This window comes from Pelmatolapia mariae, linkage group LG17, assembly GCF_036321145.2.
Source record: "Pelmatolapia mariae isolate MD_Pm_ZW linkage group LG17, Pm_UMD_F_2, whole genome shotgun sequence".
NCBI lineage: Eukaryota > Metazoa > Chordata > Actinopteri > Cichliformes > Cichlidae > Pelmatolapia > Pelmatolapia mariae.
The window spans coordinates 36,077,257-36,095,603 of record NC_086242.1 but is presented as its reverse complement, the minus strand read 5'-3'; the positions used below and the strand labels follow the sequence as shown (position 1 = coordinate 36,095,603).

General features: G+C 47.9%; 1 long non-coding RNA gene across 1 annotated transcript; it reads left to right on the top strand.

Annotated features, from left to right (window-relative positions):
* Window positions 1–10,641: 10,641 nt before the first annotated feature.
* LOC135932163 (uncharacterized) lies at window positions 10,642–11,674 on the top strand. Its single transcript, XR_010573301.1, has 3 exons — window positions 10,642–10,750; window positions 10,855–10,914; window positions 11,500–11,674. It is a non-coding gene; the product is annotated as an uncharacterized LOC135932163 (long non-coding RNA).
* Window positions 11,675–18,347: the final 6,673 nt, after the last annotated feature.

Genomic DNA, 18,347 nt, shown 5'->3' with positions numbered 1-18,347 from the left:
TCGAGGAGACAGCGGGAGGGAGAGACTTTGCAGGAGTTTTCCTTAGCGCTAATGGCTCTGATGGAGCAAGTGAAGCAAAGTGCACCTGATGGCATGCGTAATGCAGAGGTGTTGCTCCGAGACCAGTTTGTAGAACATGTTGCTGACAGTGCTCTCCACAGAGAGCTTAAACAATATGTTCGCCGTGAGCCTACTGCCACCTTGTTAGAGGTGCGCGGGGAAGCAATTAGATGGGAAAGAGAAGGGTTTTCAGGCGGTGTTCGCAACCGTGGCTATTCCCACCCATCAACGTATGGTTTCCAGTGTGGGGTGCACACTAGCCCTAGGTTCACTCCTGTTGGTACACCTGAGTCTGAGTGGCGTGAGCTAAAGGAACTCCTAAAGCGCCAGCAAGAGCAGTTAAATCAGCTCACTGAGACAGTGGTTTCTTTACAGAACCCCCGAAGAGGTGTTCGGCCTTCACGGGCTGGCTCGGTGATTTGTCGCCGGTGTCAGCAGCCAGGACACTTTGCTAGGGAGTGCACTGGGGAGCGGGTTTCACGCCGCACCAGAGCAGGTTCTGATTCAGGCCCTCCTCGTACGGCAGTTGGCAATCACCTTTCCGCTACCCAGTCGGGAAACTAAAACCCTCTGAGCTGCAGAGCCACAGTTCAGGTGGGGAGTTCACTGGCTCACAGAAAGATAGGATTGGCAGGTTAATTTCATCGTGTCCAAAGATGGATGTGCTGATTAGTGGGGTGACTGTCCCTTGTTTGGTGGATACTGGTTCCATGGTTTCCACCATTACAGAGAGCTTCTTTTTGACGCATTTTGCCCCTTGGGGACAAGAACGCCTTCAGTCATGCCATTGGTTACAGCTTCGGGCTGCCAATGGGCTTGCCATTCCTTACATTGGCTATTTGGAGCTCAGTGTACTCCTGTGTGGCAAGGAAATGCCCTCTTGTGGGATCCTCATAGTGAAGGACCCTCCTGGTGCCACGCCCTCTGTTCCTGGTATTTTAGGAATGAATGTCATCCGTCGCTGTTATCAAGAGCTGTTTGGGGCTTTCGGTGGCTCCTTGTTTAATTCTCCTTCTGTGTCACAGGCACCGAGACCAGTTTTAGAGGCTTTACATCAGTGTCACCAGTCTGCAGTCCAAGCCCCAGAGGACAGTGTTGGTACCGTCAAGGTACAGGGCCCGCGGGCCGTGCGGATACCTGGTGGTGTCATGCAGCTGGTGGCCACCACCTGTTCACAGCAGTTGTCAGGCCAGTCTGTGCTTTTTGAGCCTCCTGAGTCTGGGCTGCCAGTTGGGTTGCTGGCCTCTCCATGTTTGGTCCAGGTGGATAAGGGCGTTGCCTATGTTCCAGTCACTAATGTGGGAACAGCTGAAGCTGTCCTCCACCCACGGACCCATTTAGGAGTGATAAGCCAAGCTATTGTTGTTAGCCTCCCTGCTGGTGTTAGCGAGGAACACTCTTTTCCCATTACAGTTTCCTCCCATACAACCAGCAGCCCTGCTCAAGACATGGTGGATGCGATTGACCTGTCTGCTCTCGCTGAGTCAGAGCAACATGAGGTACGGTTACTTTTGCAGAAGTACCGCTCTGTTTTCTCTACTCATGAGGGAGACTTGGGCTGCACAAACCTCATTTCACACGACATACCTCTGCTGGATGACTTACCCGTCCGGCAGAGGTATAAGCGGATTCCTCCTTCTGATTATGAGGCCGTCAGGGCCCATATCAATCAGCTATTGGAGGCCCAGGTAATTAGGGAGAGTAGCAGTCCTTATGCCTCTCCCATCGTGTTGGTCCGCAAGAAGGATGGAAGCCTCCGTCTGTGCGCTGACTACCGTTTGCTGAACAGCAAAACGAGGAAGGACGCCTTCCCTTTACCTCGCATCGAGGAAAGTCTGGATGCCCTTGCTGGCGCACGCTGGTTTTCTACCATCGACCTGGCCAGTGGGTACAATCAGGTACCAGTTTCTGAGCAGGATAAGACCAAGACCGCTTTTTGCACGCCGTTTGGCCTGTTCGAGTGGAATCGTATGCCATTCAGGCTGTGCAATGCTCCTGGTACCTTCCAGCGCCTAATGCAGAGGATGTTCGGGGATCAGCAGTGCCAGTCGCTACTGCTGTACCTAGACGACATCATTGTGTTCTCCTCGTCTGTTTCTCAGCACCTGCAACGGCTGGAGATGGTGTTGACAAGGCTGCAGCAAGAGGGGCTCAAGGCTAAGCTAGAAAAGTGTGCCTTTTTCCAGCAGAAGGTTAACTACTTGGGCCATGTAATCTCTTGTGAGGGTGTCTCTACCGATCCAGCCAAGGTTGACGCAGTAGCCAAGTGGCAGTGTCCTCGTTCCGTGTCGGAGTTGCGATCCTTTTTGGGTTTCGCCAGCTATTACCGGCGCTTTGTGGAGGGGTTTGCCACATTGGCGGCTCCCCTGCATCAAGTGGTGGCTAAATTGGCTGGCACCAAGACAAAGAAGGGCTCGGGACAGAGTTTGAGTGCTATTTGGACACCTCAGTGTGAAGAGAGCTTTGAGGCCCTGAAAGCCAAACTTGTGTCTGCTCCTGTGCTGGCGTATGCTGACTTCGCACGTCCATTCATCTTGGAGATTGACGCCAGTCACAGTGGTTTGGGTGCAGTTCTTTCCCAAGACGTAGAGGGTGTTGTTAGGCCAGTGGCTTATGCCAGTCGAGGTCTTCGGCCCCACGAGCGCAATATGGACAATTACAGCTCTATGAAGCTGGAGTTTCTTGCGCTCAAGTGGGCCATGGCCGAGAAGTTCCGGGAGTACCTGTTGGGGCATAAGTGTGTGGTTTACACCGACAACAATCCACTGAGTTATCTCTCTTCAGCTAAGCTGGGTGCCACCGAGCAGAGGTGGGCCTCCCAGCTGGCGGCATTCGATTTTGAGATTAAGTATCACTCAGGCCGCAGTAATAGGAATGCTGATGCGCTCTCCCGACAGTATGAGACGAGCTCTAGCCTGGTCGAGGGCGTGTCGCTTGGGACTCCCATCCCGGCCTCGCTTCAGCAGGCTCAGTGTCCAGTGGTATGGCCCGCCGTTACTCAGTTAAAGATTGGGGCTTTCCCGTCTCATTCTCCGGGGGATATCCGTGCTTTACAGGAGGCTGACCCCCTCCTGAAAGGTTTCCTGGTATACTGGAGGAGGCAGTCCCCGCCCTCTTCAGAGGAAAGGAGTCAGGTCCCCAAACCAGTCATGGCTCTGGTGCGTCAGTGGGATCGTCTGGTGGAGAAGGATGGCATCCTCTATCGCCACATTTTGCGTCCGGGTGGAGGTGATGAGGCCATCCAACTTGTGCTTCCAGAGGCTCTGAAGCCGGAGACCTTGAGGCAGCTGCACCAGGACCATGGGCACCAAGGTATTGATCGTACCACTGAACTAGTCCGGCAGCGTTGCTATTGGCCCGGGATGTCCTCTGACATCAAACAATGGGTTCAGCGTTGTGAACGCTGTCAGGTCGCGAAGGACTCAGAGTTGGGGCCTCATAGTTATATGGGCCACCTGTTGGCATCCAGGCCGAATGAAATTCTGGCCATAGATTTCACACTGTTGGAACCTTCTCGTAGTGGAGTCGAAAACGTCCTGGTCATGACTGACGTTTTCAGCAAATACACTGTCGCAGTCCCTACCCGGGACCAGCGGGCCTCTACTGTGGCCCAGGTCCTATTGACGGAGTGGTTTTTTAAGTTTGGCGTTCCTAGCCGCCTCCACTCTGACCAGGGTAGAAATTTTGAGAGTCTGGTGATGCAACAGTTATGTGAGTTGTATCGGGTAGCTAAGTCCCGTACAACCCCCTACCACCCAGCAGGTAATGGGCAGTGTGAACGATTTAATCGGACCCTCCACAACCTCCTGCGGACCCTGCCGTCATCTCGGAAACGCGACTGGGCTGCATGCTTACCACACCTGCTCTTTTGCTATAATAGCACGCCCCATCAGGGCACGGGAGAGTCGCCCTTTTTCCTGATGTTTGGCAGGGATCCTAGGCTGCCCATTGATTTTCTTTTAGGTCGTGTTCAGGACCCAGTGCCTGGAGAGGTCCACGACTGGGTGGTTGAGCATCAAGCCAGGTTAATGGTGGCTTTTGAAGGAGCTCGGGCACGGTTGCTGCTGGCCGCTGACCGTCGCAAGGCGCGGCATGACCAAAGGGTCCACCCTGTTCCTTTCAAAGTCGGTCAGTTGGTGTATCTTCGTGATCACAGCGCCCGGGGCCGGCACAAGATTCAGGACCTATGGAGCTCAGTCGTCTATCAGGTGTTGAGAGCACCCCAAGACAATGGGGCTGTTTATACCATTGCCCCTGTGGGAGACTTGGAGAAGGTTCGACATGTCCATCGTGACATGTTAAAGGCACAGGTCAGCCTAGGGCCTCCTACACCTGGTCCACAGGTTCCATCCCCACCTGTGCCTGCTGACTCAGAGCGGACCTCTCTGAGCGACGACGAGTTGTGGCTCCTTGTTCCTGAGGTATCCTCACACCCTGTAGCACCCGTGGCGTCACTTTCCGATGCCTCTAGAGTTCCATCGGTGGAGCTCAGGTCTACTCCCAGTGTGATTGTAGCACCCTCGACCTCTGCTCCCCCAGGTTCTTCCTCAGGCTCTGTTGAACAGTCTGAGGTGAGTGGGCCACACTTGCGGAGAACAGCACGTTCGACAGCTGGTCAGCACTCGAATGTATATCACTTGCCACGTCCTGTTGAATCTGTCCCAGTCGCCAATGCTCAGCTTGCCATATTCAGGCCATGGTGTTAGCTCCCTCGAGTCACTTCCGGCGCCGTCTCGGATGGCAGCCTGTCTAGCATGCTCTCTGCAGTTGAAAACTACTTTCCCATTTCTTTCTTTTCCTCTTATTTATTTCTTTTTGTCTACTTAGTTAGTTTTTTAGTTTATACTTCTTGTGTAGTCGAGAAGTTTTTAGCCGTGTTTGGATACGAAACTCCGTGTAAAACAACTGAGATGACCGCGACGCCACGCTGCCCCTTTGTCTATAGCCGGGACCAGCTGCTGGGGCTAAGACAGCACAGCCATGCCGGTGTTCAGCATGAGATCCCCGCGGTGATCAAGAGGAACTACCGTGGCTGCAGAGCGGGGAAAACGCTCTGCAGAGGAACTACCGTGGCTGCAGAGCGGGGAAAACGCGAAGACTGAGGAGGAAAAGATTCCGTCCTGCTCTCCCGTCTGTGGTGACTGGCAATGTCAGATCGCTGGTTAATAAGATGGAGGAGATCGCGACGCTAACAAGGACAGAGAAAGTTTTCCGAGAATGCAGTGTTATGTGTTTCACGGAGACATGGCTGCACAAAAACATCCCGGACCAGGTGGTGGATATAAACGGATTTACGTGTGTGAGAGCGGACAGGGACCCAGGCAGTAGCGAGAAGAAGAGGGGAGGAGGACTCGCTCTCTATGTTAACAACCGCTGGTGTTCCCCCAGTCACGTTAAGGTGAGGATGGCTGTGTGTAACAAACACATCGAACTGTTAGCAGTCGGTCTTCGACCATATTATTTACCGCGTGAGTTTTCCCTCGCCATTATCGTCATTGTTTACATCGCTCCTGATGCCAACGCGGCGCAGGCGTATGACGTCATCAGCTCTGCGACAGCGGACCTACTAAATCGTAGTCCCTCTGCGTTTGTGGCTATAACGGGCGATTTTAACCACACGAACCTCTCCACTGTTCTACCTACATTCAAGCAGTATGTGGACTGCAAAACAAGAGACAATAAAACACTGGACCTGTTTTATGCCAATGCTGCTGAGGCATACACCTCCAGCCCTCTCCCTCCTCTGGGCAGGGCTGATCACAACCTGGTCTACCTCCAGCCCCTTTACAGACCTGCCGTTCAGAGACAACCTGCAGCCACCAAAACGGTTACAACATGGACAAGGGAGTCGGAAGAGACTCTGCAGGGATGCTTTGAGTCAACGGACTGGGATGTTCTTTTTGATTCCAATCAGGACAATATTGACAATGTGACAGGCTGTGTTACAGACTATATCAACTTCTGTGTTGACACTGTGGTCCCCAAAAAAAACATTCTGTGCTTCCCCAACAATAAGCCCTGGGTTTCCAAAGACATCAAAGCAACCCTGAACAAGAAAAAAAGAGCTTTCAGAAATGGTGACAGAGATCAGCTGAAACTGGTGCAGAAGGAGCTGAAAGCCAAGATTGCAGAGGGTAAAGAGTCCTACAGACGGAGGCTGGAAAACAAACTGCAGGAAATACACAATAAAGATAACACAAGAGATATATGGAATGTATTAAACAGTATAATCAAAAATGAATCAAGGAATAATGATTACCCTGGGTACTTTATAGAAGGGACAAGAAGTATTAATAACATGGAAGAGATAGTAAATGGCTTTAATGAATTCTTCGTAAACATAGGGCCAAAACTGGCAGAAGAAATAAAGGTTGATGGAATAGAAAGGGACACTGGGGAAAATATTGAAAGGAATAGTAGCTCAATGTTTTTAAGAGCAGTGGAAGAGAAAGAGATTTATGACATAGTTAGAGGACTTAAGAACAAAACCAGTACAGACTGGAATGATATTGATATGGTAACAGTAAAGACAGTTATTGATGGGATTGTAAAACCATTAAAATACATATTCAACTTGTCGTTTCAAAAAGGGGTTTTTCCACAAAAAATGAAAGTTGCTAAAGTTATTCCCATTTACAAAACCGGTGAAAGGCATCATTTTACAAACTATAGACCAGTGTCAATACTCTCCCAGTTCTCTAAGATACTGGAAAAACTTTTCATAAAAAGATTTGACAGTTTTGTGGAAAAATATGAATTACTGACAGATAGTCAGTATGGGTTCAGAAGCAACAGATCAACAGCTTTAGCACTGATAGATTTAATGGAAAAGATAACGGAATTTATGGATAATAAGAGGGATGCACTCGGCATTTTCTTAGATTTAAAGAAGGCGTTTGATACTGTTAATCATGAAATTTTATTAAAAAAACTGGAAAAGTATGGGTTTAGGGGAGTGGTTTTGGAATGGTTTAAAAGCTATCTAGGGAATAGGAAACAATATGTACAAATAAATGAATATAAATCTAATCTGATGGATATAGCTTGTGGAGTACCTCAAGGTTCGGTATTGGGTCCAAAAATGTTTATTATGTACTTAAATGATATTTGCAGAGTATCGGAGATTTTAAAGTTTGTAATATTTGCTGATGACACAAATATACTATGTTCAGGTGTGGAATTGCCACAGGTTTTGGAGATGATCACACAGGAATTAACAATATTAAAGAAGTGGTTTGATATAAATAAATTATCATTGAATCTAGATAAAACCAAATTTATGTTGTTTGGAAAACAAAAGAAAAACATCAAAATAGAAATATGTGTTGACAATGTATATTTAGAAAGAGTAAATGAAATAAAATTTCTTGGTGTGATCATTGACCACAAGCTCTGTTGGAAGCCACACATTACTTATGTTCGGGGGAAAATGGCACGGGGCATTGCCGTCCTGGGGAAAGCAAAGCCTATGTTGGATCAGAAAGCACTGCACATATTATACTGTGCTTTACTACTGCCATATATGAGCTACTGTGTAGAGGTTTGGGGAAACACATACAAAAGTAATACACAAACAATAACTATAATACAGAAAAGGGCCATTAGATTAATAAATAATGTGGGGTACAGGGACCATACAAATGCACTCTTTGTCAAAATGCAAGCTATTAAATTCAAAGACTTGGTGGAGTTTAAAACAGCGCAAATAATGTATAAAGTAAGAAATAAATTGCTTCCAAAAGAAATCTGTAAATTGTTCATAGAAAGAGAAGGTGGGTATAACTTAAGAGGGAAATGGAATTTAAAAATACAAAGTGCTAGAACAACTTTAAGAACTATGTCTCTCTCAATTGCAGGAGTTAAATTATGGAACAGTCTAACAGAAGAAATAAAAGAAAGTAAAAACGTAAGCCAGTTTAAAGTAAAATATAAAAAACAAATTTTAAATAAGTATAAGAATGAAGAAAACGGGGTTAACCCAGGACGGTAATGTGGCTGGTAATGGTATTGTGGTTCTTGGTTGTTGTTTTTTTTGGTTTGTTTGTTTTTCCATAACTTATGAATATGCAAATATACACATTCTGTATTTTTCATATAAAAGAAACTATACTGTGGTGGGGCTTGCTAATTTCTTTTTTTTTTATTTATGTATGTTTTGTTTTGTTTTGCTGTACTTTTGTTTCATATGTTGTTTGTTTAATTTAAGACTAAAAGAAAATTAAAAGAATGAGAGGTAAAACTTGAGGGGGTAGGGACAAATAAGTAATTACTTCTGCCTACTCCTTTTCAAACAAATAATGAAATGATATTTGGAAATGATTGTGAAGGCACATGTTTGAAATAAAAATGAACTGAACTGAACTGAACTGAACTGAAAACAACACCAGGGAGGTGTGGAATGGAATGCGGGCTATCACTGGCCTGAGACAAAAGAGAGGTGTTGGGATGGATGGGGACGTCGAAAGTGCTAACAACCTAAATCTACACTTCAATAGGTTCGACTGCCCTGCGTCTCCTGTCTCCACACCCAGCTCTTCCCATCCTCTCCTTTCGCCTCCCCCCTCTCCTGCCCCCTCAGACTGTCTCACCTTGTCCCTCTCAGCAGATGACATCAAAAAAGAATTGGGCAGACTCCACTCCGGCAAAGCTGCTGGTCCTGATGGTGTCAGTCCCAGGGCCCTCAGGTGCTGTGCTTCCCAGCTGTCTGGAGTTCTACAATGGATCTTCAACATGAGCCTGGAGATGCAGAGAGTCCCATCACTCTGGAAGCAATCCTGCCTGGTTCCTGTCCCTAAAAAGATCAACCCGTCGACCCCCAGTGACTACAGGCCAGTGGCTCTGACCTCACATGTCATGAAGACGCTGGAGAGACTCGTCCTAAAACATCTGCGGCTGCTGGTGGAGCCTTGGCTGGATCCCCTGCAGTTTGCTTATCAACCTCGTATCGGTGTGGAGGATGCCCTCATCTACCTGCTGGACCAGGCTTATTCTCATCTGGACATCGTTGGGAGCACTGTGAGGGTCATGTTCTTTGACTTCTCTAGTGCTTTTAACACGATCAGACCATCACTGCTGGGGAATAAGCTCACGGAAATGCAGGTGGACGCCCCACTGGTAGGTTGGATTACGGACTATTTAACAAGTCGACCACAGCATGTCAGACTGAAGAGCTGCCGCTCAGATAACATCCTGAGCAGCACAGGGGCGCCGCAGGGGACAGTCCTATCACCCTTCCTCTTCACTCTCTACACATCTGACTTCAGGTACAAGTCTCAGTCATGCCATCTGCAGAAATTCTCTGATGACTCTGCCATCGTGGGCTGTATCAGGGATGGACAGGAGGAGGAGTACAGGAGTGTGGTGGACAGCTTTGTCGAGTGGTGTGAGCTAAACCACCTACAACTTAACCACAATCACAAAGACAAAGGAACTGATTATGGACTTTAGGAAGCAGACTCCTCCTCCTACCCCTGTCACCATCAGAGGGGCTGACGTTGAGATCGTTGAGGACTACCGGTACCTGGGGGTACACTTGGACTGTAAACTGGACTGGACCAAGAACACCAATGCTATCTTCAAAAAAGGGCAGAGTCGGCTTTTCCTACTGAGGCGGCTCAGGTCCTTCAATGTTGGTAGGAAAATGCTGACCATGTTCTATCACTCGGTGTTGGAGAGCGTCGTGTTCTTTGCAGCTGTGTGCTGGGGCAGTGGGGTGAAGACAGCTGATGCCAACAGGCTGAACAAACTGATTAGAAAGGCTGGTTCTGTCCTGGGTGTCAGACTGGAGAACCTGGAGGAGGTGTCTGAGAGGAGAATGCTAAAAAAGCTTCTTTCTATCATGGACAACCCCTCGCACCCCATGCACGCCCCCGTGATGGACCATCGGAGCAAACGCAGCAAAAGACTCATTGCCCCGAAATGCAGAACTGACCGCCACAGGAAATCCTTTGTACCGGTGGCAATAAGACTGTTTAACTCTTCCTCACTCTGTAGGTGATTCTCCTAAGACTATTACCTATGTTATTCTGTTCCCTCCAGACCGTGCAATATTACCCAAGAGTACTTATTGAATATTTGTTTTCATCCCCCATCATATGCTGCTACTCCCTTCATTCTATTGCACAATACTTTGTCACTTTCTAGAACCGCCTGCACTGATAGTTTAGTTATTTATTCACCAGGATATAGTTATGTATATTACTTTGTTAGAGTTATCCGATTATTCGTCTTGCACTATCCTTCTGTATATTACTGTACACTATTCTTATTGTATATATTGTATATCTTATATCTATTTCATGTGTTCCTCTGTCTCTCCTGCTGCTTTGAGCATGTACATGACAAAAGAATTTCCCTCGGGATAAATAAAGTTGTTCTTATCTTATCTTATCTTATCTTATTGTCGGGGCGCCAATACAAAAAGGGGGGGTAGATGTAGCCGGAGGGGCTACTCGCTTTTCCTCTCTCTCTCTCTCTCTCTCTCTCTCTCTCCCCTGTGCTTGCTCCCGCTGCGCGCTTACTTCAACTAGGAGCCCACCTGTATATTGATTACAGGGCGGCGTTTACCTGTATAAAGGGAAGCCGGGTTTTCTCGTTGGATTATTTCCTCCCGAGCTTCTGGTACGCTATAGCGGTAGACGCTGGCTGTTGGTTAAATTACTGGGGCGATCAGGTTGTGCGATTGCTACAGGTAGGTCTCCCCTTCGATTTCTGATTTCTCCCTAATGTCGGCAATTAGTAGTTATATTTCTGCGGCCCGCTACAGCGCGGCTGTTTTTCTTTCCTTTGCTCCAGCCGTGGTGAGGAGACGCGTGAGTGCATCCGCCGTGCAGTACAGCGCCTCCAAGTTCTGGGGTAAGCCGCTTATTTTATAGCTGCTAGTTTTGTAAATTAAAGAAGACTAAGGTTAGTTTTGCCTTTTTCTTATTTGTAGGGTTTGATTGCTGCCGTGCCCTCTCGGGGACCAACCGCCTGCTTTGATTACGCAGAGAGTCGGGCACCTGCCCTGCTGCTGTCTTGTCTTGTTGACTTTGTTATATTACGGTTAATCTGCGGCGGCCCAGTTTTCCCTTGTAGCTTGCTTTGCCACGCCCTTTTGGACTATTGTTCACTCCAGCTTTCGTGGCTGGCCGGGGCGATTCTCGGCCGTATATTGGGCCGGTTATACGAACTGGTACTGCCTTTCCCCTTTCTCCCAGCTGTGGGAAGTTGTGTGAGACCGAGCAGACCAAGGACAATCAGACCCAGCACCAGCTGTGGGCTGGTTCGCCGAGCGAAAGTATTTTTAATCGGTGCTCTGTGGTGTATAACTGGGTGTGTTGTATCACCGACTTTTGTTTTCTTTTAATTGTTTCTTTCTTTTGTTTCATAGGTTGAGAGCCTGTTGATGTCCCATGTTTTTATCCTTTTTAATGTGTTTATTTTGTGCTTTTATTTCAGCGAACTGAGGATCTACCAGCGGCCGTGGGACCTTAGGTGGCGGGTCGTTTTCCACACTTCTTTTGTTGTACAGCACCAGGTGAATAGACTATAGTAGGTTTTTTTTGTGTGGTTTTCTTTTGGTCCACCGCTGCTGGTAAGTCCCAGTTGTATTTATTTTTATTGTAATTTGGGACACCGTTTTACATATTCAGTGCGCTGTTGTTTTGTTTTTCATTTTACATTAATAAATAAAATTGTGTTCATATTTGAGTTGGCCTCAGTGTGCATCCTTGAACCTGTGCGAGCGTTGTTTTAGTTACATTTTATTTTTTATAGTTCATATTTCCTGGGGGCTAGAATTTCCCCCCCAGGTGGCGTTGTCATTTTTATTATTTCTTTTAGAACCCCGCCGACCACTTGGTCACACAAGTAAGACTGTTTCTGACTGTCGTTATGATTTTTCCAGGCTATACTGTAAGACCATCCTGACTCTGTTCTCCCTCTTTTCCAGTGCCTCTCCACTACCAACTCTGGCACCACTGCTTGTCTAGCCGAGCCCTGCCCATCACAGTTTATGGAGGAAGTGTGTGTGTGGACAGATATATATGAATTAGAAATGATGATGCAAGATCTTATGAAAGAAGATTGGAATGAGGTTTATGTAAATGACGTCAATGCTGCATACGAGGCATTCTTTAATATTTATTTGGTTTTGTATGAAAATCACTGTCCACTGGTATTATATAAGCAAAAGAAAACTACTGGTAACCATGGATAACAAAAGGACTAGAAAATGCATGTAAAAAGAAAAAAAAAAGCTGTGTAGAGATTATATAAAACTTAGAACAAAGCCTGCTGAAATGAAATATAAAGTTTATAAAAATAAGTTAGTAATAATTATCAGAAAGGCTAAGAGAGTATTATAATAAATTATTTTACAAAAACAAATAATGTTAAGGGTACGTTTAATATCTTAAAAAACGTACTGGGTAATAAATATACATCTTTAAATTTACCTACTTACTTTAATAAGAAAAATAAGGTAGTAAGTGATATGAATGAAGTGGTAAATGAATTAAATTCTTTTTTTGTAAATATTGGGCCTATCCTGGCAAACTTAATTAGAAAACAGGATGATTCAGAATGGAATGACGAATCGAAAGGAAATAGCAGAGTGGTACTGTCAGGGTACTGGGTCTCCTGACCCAGCGTGTTTATCCTTTGAGTTAGGGCTGTTCGATATAACAATATATATCGGATGACGAGATAAAAACGTCTATCGTTTCATTTTACGCTATCGTTTGTTTCGTGGTGTCGCAAAATAAACTGTCTACGGCAATATTTTTTCATCGTTTTGACGGTTCTGTAGTGGCTATATTAATTTCTTAAAGTTCTCTATTACTCTTATATTTTATATAACCACACTACGGACGGAGAAGCGCCTGTTTTCATGCGTTGTGGTTAGCAACAACGACGGTAACAGCAGCGCGTGTCCGCTTGTTTATGTTCCACAGAAACCTTTCACAATAAAGCTCAAGATCCTGTTGAGACTTTTCAAAATAAACTGAATCACGTGAAAGAGCAGATTATTTACGGATGAGAAGTAAAAAAGAGCCGCCAGGTGTTAAAAAATAAACCTCAGACTAAAACGTTAGAACAGGCTTTTCCCCGCAGCACGCTGTGTAATAAATACTCACAAAGAAAACGGCGGCCGTTACAACTTATGTCTAAAAATGTAGTTTCATGCATCGGTTAAAACACTCGACTCCAGGTACATGACGCGCAGCTGGAAACACTTCCCGCAAGACGAGCTGCCCGAGATTCACAGAATTTACAGAAAATGTTACATTTTTGTGGTTTATATCGTTATCGAGACGATAGAATTCTTATATCGGGATATCAGATTTTGGTCATATCGCACAGCCCTACTTTGAGTTTTGTATTATCGTACTTGTATGAGTTTTCTGTGGTTTCTAGTTTTGATCCCATGTCCTTCATATTTCTGTGACCCCTCTGTTCTGTGTATGTCTGTGTATCTGTGAGCCCTTGTTTCCCCTCGTGTTTTATTCCATGTTTTCCCCAGCCCGCTATGTCCCTCTCCTCCTGTCTGAACCTCTGTGTACTTCATGTTTTACTTTGACAGTCTCTCGTCAGTATATGTCATGTTGTGTTCACTCCTGCCCTGTCTTGTTACAATTATCTGTGCCAGCTGTGTTCCCCATGTGCTCCCACTTCCCTCGTTAACCCTCTGTGTATTTATGTCCACATCTCCCTCAGTTCAGTGTCGCGTTCTCCCTCATGCTCTGTGTGATTCTCCCCGTGTCTCCTGGTATGCATTACGATTAGTTTTTCCCAGTTTAGTTTTGTATTGCTTCTGTTCTGTTCTCCAGCAATAAAGCTGTGCTTTTGAGTTCAATTTCTGTCCCCGTGAGTTTGCGTTTGGGTCCAATCCCTGCCTGCCACACAGCCGAATCATGACAGAAGAACGCGACCACGACATGGACCCAGCAGCCGAATCATGACAGAAGAACGCGACCACGACATGGACCCAGCAGCTCACAATTCCTCCGCTGAGCTCCAGGCAGATTTAATCTACACAGTGAAGTACCACTGTCAGGAGTGGGCAGCGCTGCCAGGGGAAGAATATCGGGAGACCGTGGCCGTCCGTTTACAGAGGATGGTGTCCGGACTCCCATGGCTGTTCAGCACGCTACACCCCCACATCCAGGACTTCCTCGTCTCCACCGTACGCATCCGCCCGGAGCTGCCGCTCCTTTATGAAGAGCCGGAGGACGTTCAGCCCGGTCCGCTGGAGGATTCGCGGCCTAGCTCGTCTCCTCCCCCTTCTCGGCGAAAACGGCGTTCACGCCGCCGTCGCTCCTGTACAGCTAAGCAGGCTGCAGCCGTGGGAGAGAGTGACGGTGCTTCACACACTCAGCCCAAGCTTTCTGATCCCGGACTTCATGACTTATCCCCCACTGTGAGTAGCACTGTTTGGCCCTCCGTGCATATTGTGCAGCCTAACTCAGACAATTCTGCCATTCTGTGTTTGGACTCTAAAGACAGTATTCAGCGAGGCACCTCCATGTCAGATTATTCACCACTTGCTCACACTAGTAGTCTTTGTGTTTCTGAGCCCTCAGATTTTTGTGATGCTCGCAGCGTTTCCTCTGAGTTAGCTAGTATGAATGTTTCACCTGTAAAGTTAGCTGAACCTAAGACTGTTATTCCACACCAGACTCGGCTACATACTGCTACCAGCATTGTAGCCCCGCAGAGCTGTTTTACTCAGCCTGTACATTCAGAGGTCTCCCAGTCTGAGCTCAGCCACACACCACCACCATCATCAGCTCTAGATGTAACTGTGCATGCTGAGCAGCACAAACCATCCGAGACTGAGTGTTCTATAGCTGATGCTCCTTCAAGGGACTGTTTCATGTTCCAGCCCATTTTGTCTTTAGACATTTCTGATGTTTCTCAGCCAACTCCTCAACCGGCCATTGCTCTCTCAGCTCCTCAAAGAGTTACTGGGGTTGAGACCTGTGTTGCTGAGCAAGCCAACTTAACGCCTACTCCTAGCATTCTGCCTGAGCCAGGTGACACAGAGACAATTAGCCATTCCTCTGCTATGAACAGTTTAATCTTTAAACCAGCTCTTGTATCTGTGACTCCCAGTGTTGCTCCGTCAGTTTCTCAGGCTGTGGTTTTTTCTGTGCCACAACTTGAAAGTGCTAACTCGGGCGCTACCTGTGCAACCTCACCTTCTTCCGTGCCTGCTAAGCATGAGACTGTTTCTGTTTTTCCTCGTGGACTCTTTGAAACTGTGCATTCAATTCCTGCTAAGGTTAAGAGCCGCAAGGTGTCATCTGCTATACATAGACTGGCAAAAGAATTTAGTTTGAGCACTGCAGAGCTGGTTGCACAGGTTAACTTTTCTGTTCCCCGGTCATGTCAGTTTAACTCTGTGCGCCATGCTTTTCAGCCAAGTCTCATGGACTCTGTGTGTACTACATCTTGGGCTACATCCTGTACAACTGTGTGTAGTGTTGCTTCACACCCAGGTTATCCAGACACAACTTGTGTGAATTCCCCAGTACCTATGACTGCTCCTGAACTCACTCTTCCTAAGACTGCTAACCATAAGCTAGACAGCTTAAGAACAGCAGAGGTGCTGAAACCAGCCTGCCATAAGTCTCTGATTGCTAGTACTGTGTTTGGCACCATTAACCTTGTTTACCCAGTGACTGTTACTGTTCCTGTGTTTCGCTCTCCACCTCCAGTTCCTGTACCCAGGGCAGCTCGGGCCCAGCTTTCCCTTGCACCCGTATCAGTTCCTCAGGTGAGGGTAGCTGAGGTCCAGCTGGTCCCTGCTTCTGTCCCCAGCCTGGCAGAGGCTCCGTTGATCCCAGCGCCCGTACCTGCTCCTCGGGTGGGGTTGATGGACAACCAGCCGTTGCCTGCACCTGTTCCGGCTCCCCGGGTGACGTCAGCTGTGACCCTGCCGACTCCTGCACCCGTATCAGTTCCTCGGGTGAGGGTAGCTGAGGTCCAGCTGGTCCCTGCTTCTGTCCCCAGCCTGGCAGAGGCTCCGTTCATCCCGGCGCCCGTACCTGCTCCTCAGATGGGGTTGATGGACAACCAGCCGTTGCCTGCACCTGTTCCGGCTCCCCGGGTGAGGTCAGCTGTGACCCTGCCGACTCCTGCACCCGTCTCAGTTCCTCGGGTGTTAGCAGCGGAGGTCCAGCTAGCTCCTGCACCTACATCGGCTCCCAGGGCAAAGGCAGCCAGAGCCCAGCTCGTCCCTGCACCCGTATTTGTTCCTCGGGTGGGGATGGCTGGTGTTCGGCCAGGCCCAGTACCCGTTCCTGTTCCCCAGAGGAGAGCAGCCAAGAGTCAGACACCTGCTCAGTCACAAGTTCAACTACCTGCTGTTCCACCACCACTACAACTTGCACTTTTCTCCATAGTGCAGTCATTAGCTCAGTTATTAGCACAGTTTCCTGTTTTGTCACTGACATCCTCGGTTGGAAGCTTTTGTGAGCTCACTCAGTCAGTTGAGGACAGCGTCATGCTGACAAAGCTTGGACAGACTGTTTGCCCTGCACAGCCCCAGCCGTTGCATCCCAAGCTGACTGCGTGCCCTGTACAGCTACAGTTAGCGTCCCCTCAGGCAGAAGTCTCCGTACCTGCTGGCTCTGCTTCTGTTGTTGCTGGGGGTTCAGGAGAACCTCTCCAGCCGCTCCTCGTCTCCGCTGGGGGTTCAGGAGAACCTCTCCAGCCGTCCCTCGTCTCCGCTGGCGGCTCTGGTCAGCCCGGCCAGCACCCCCTCGTCTCCGCTGGCGGCTCTGGTCAGCCCGGCCAGCACCCCCTCGTCTCCGCTGGCGGCTCTGGTCAGCCCGGCCAGCACCCCCTCGTCTCCGCTGGCGGGTCTGGGTCTACACCACCATCCAAGGTACGTCCACCGCCTCTGCATTGTCGGCCATTTTCTGGGCCTCTAGATGGACGTCGTCGTCGTCATCGGCGGCCCCCAGACCGCTTTCACCTGACTTGCCGCCGTTGCAGTCCGCACGGTCGGCCCCCTGAACTGCTTCTACATCATCGCCGTTGCTTTCCGCACGGCCGGCCTCCAGACCAGCTCTGTCACCTGTGCCACTCACCAGGTCGGCCCCCCCGACCGTTTGACTTTTGAACTTTTGTGCCATGGACCTCTGGGTCTGCCCCCTGAACTGTTTCTCGGTTGCCACCGTTGCCGTTTGCACAGTCGGCCCCCTGACTTTCTATTGTACTGTTCTTTGTGCGTCTGTGTTTTCTGTGCTCATGTTGTTTTTGGACTCCTGGTGCTCCTTCCTGGTCCCCCGCCGCCCGCCCTGGTCGGGTTGTTTTCCGTTTTTGGTCGTTTTTGTTTTCTTGTGTTGGGCTGTCTGGAGCCAGCCCTTGAGGGGGGGTACTGTCAGGGTACTGGGTCTCCTGACCCAGCGTGTTTATCCTTTGAGTTTTGTATTATCGTACTTGTATGAGTTTTCTATGGTTTCTAGTTTTGATCCCTTGTCCTTCATATTTCTGTGTCCCCTCTGTTCTGTGTATGTCTGTGTATCTGTGAGCCCTTGTTTCCCCTCGTGTTTTATTCCATGTTTTCCCCAGCCCGTTATGTCCCTCTCCTCTTGTCTGAACCCCTGTGTACTTTCCTGTTTTACTTTGACAGTCTCTCGTCAGTATATGTCATGTTGTGTTCACTCCTGCCCTGTCTTGTTACAATTATCTGTGCCAGCTGTGTTCCCCATGTGCTCCCACTTCCCTCGTTAACCCTCTGTGTATTTATGTCCACATCTCCCTCAGTTCAGTGTCGCGTTCTCCCTCATGCTCTGTGTGATTCTCCCCGTGTCTCCTGGTATGCATTACGATTAGTTTTTCCCAGATTAGTTTTGTATTGCTTCTGTTCTGTTCTCCAGCAATAAAGCTGTGCTTTTGAGTTCAATTTCTGTCCCCGTGAGTTTGCGTTTGGGTCCAATCCCTGCCTGCCACACAGCCGAATCATGACAGGTACAGTCTGTTTTTAGGGGAAATCACTGAAAAAGAAATCATAGCTATTGTAGCAAATTCTAAAAACAAGACATCCACATCCTAAAAAAACGACCTTGGATTGTATAATCAAACCTCTGTTATATTTTTAATCTCTCATTTTATACGGGTGCATTTCCTGACTGAACGAAAGTGGCAAAAGTTATCCCTCTTTATAATTCAGGAGACAGACATAGTTTTAATAATTATAGACCAGTATCATTGCTATCAGTTTTCTAAAGTGCTTGAAAAACTCTTTGCACCAAGATTTAATAGTTTCATTGAAAAACATCAACTGTTAGGTGAAA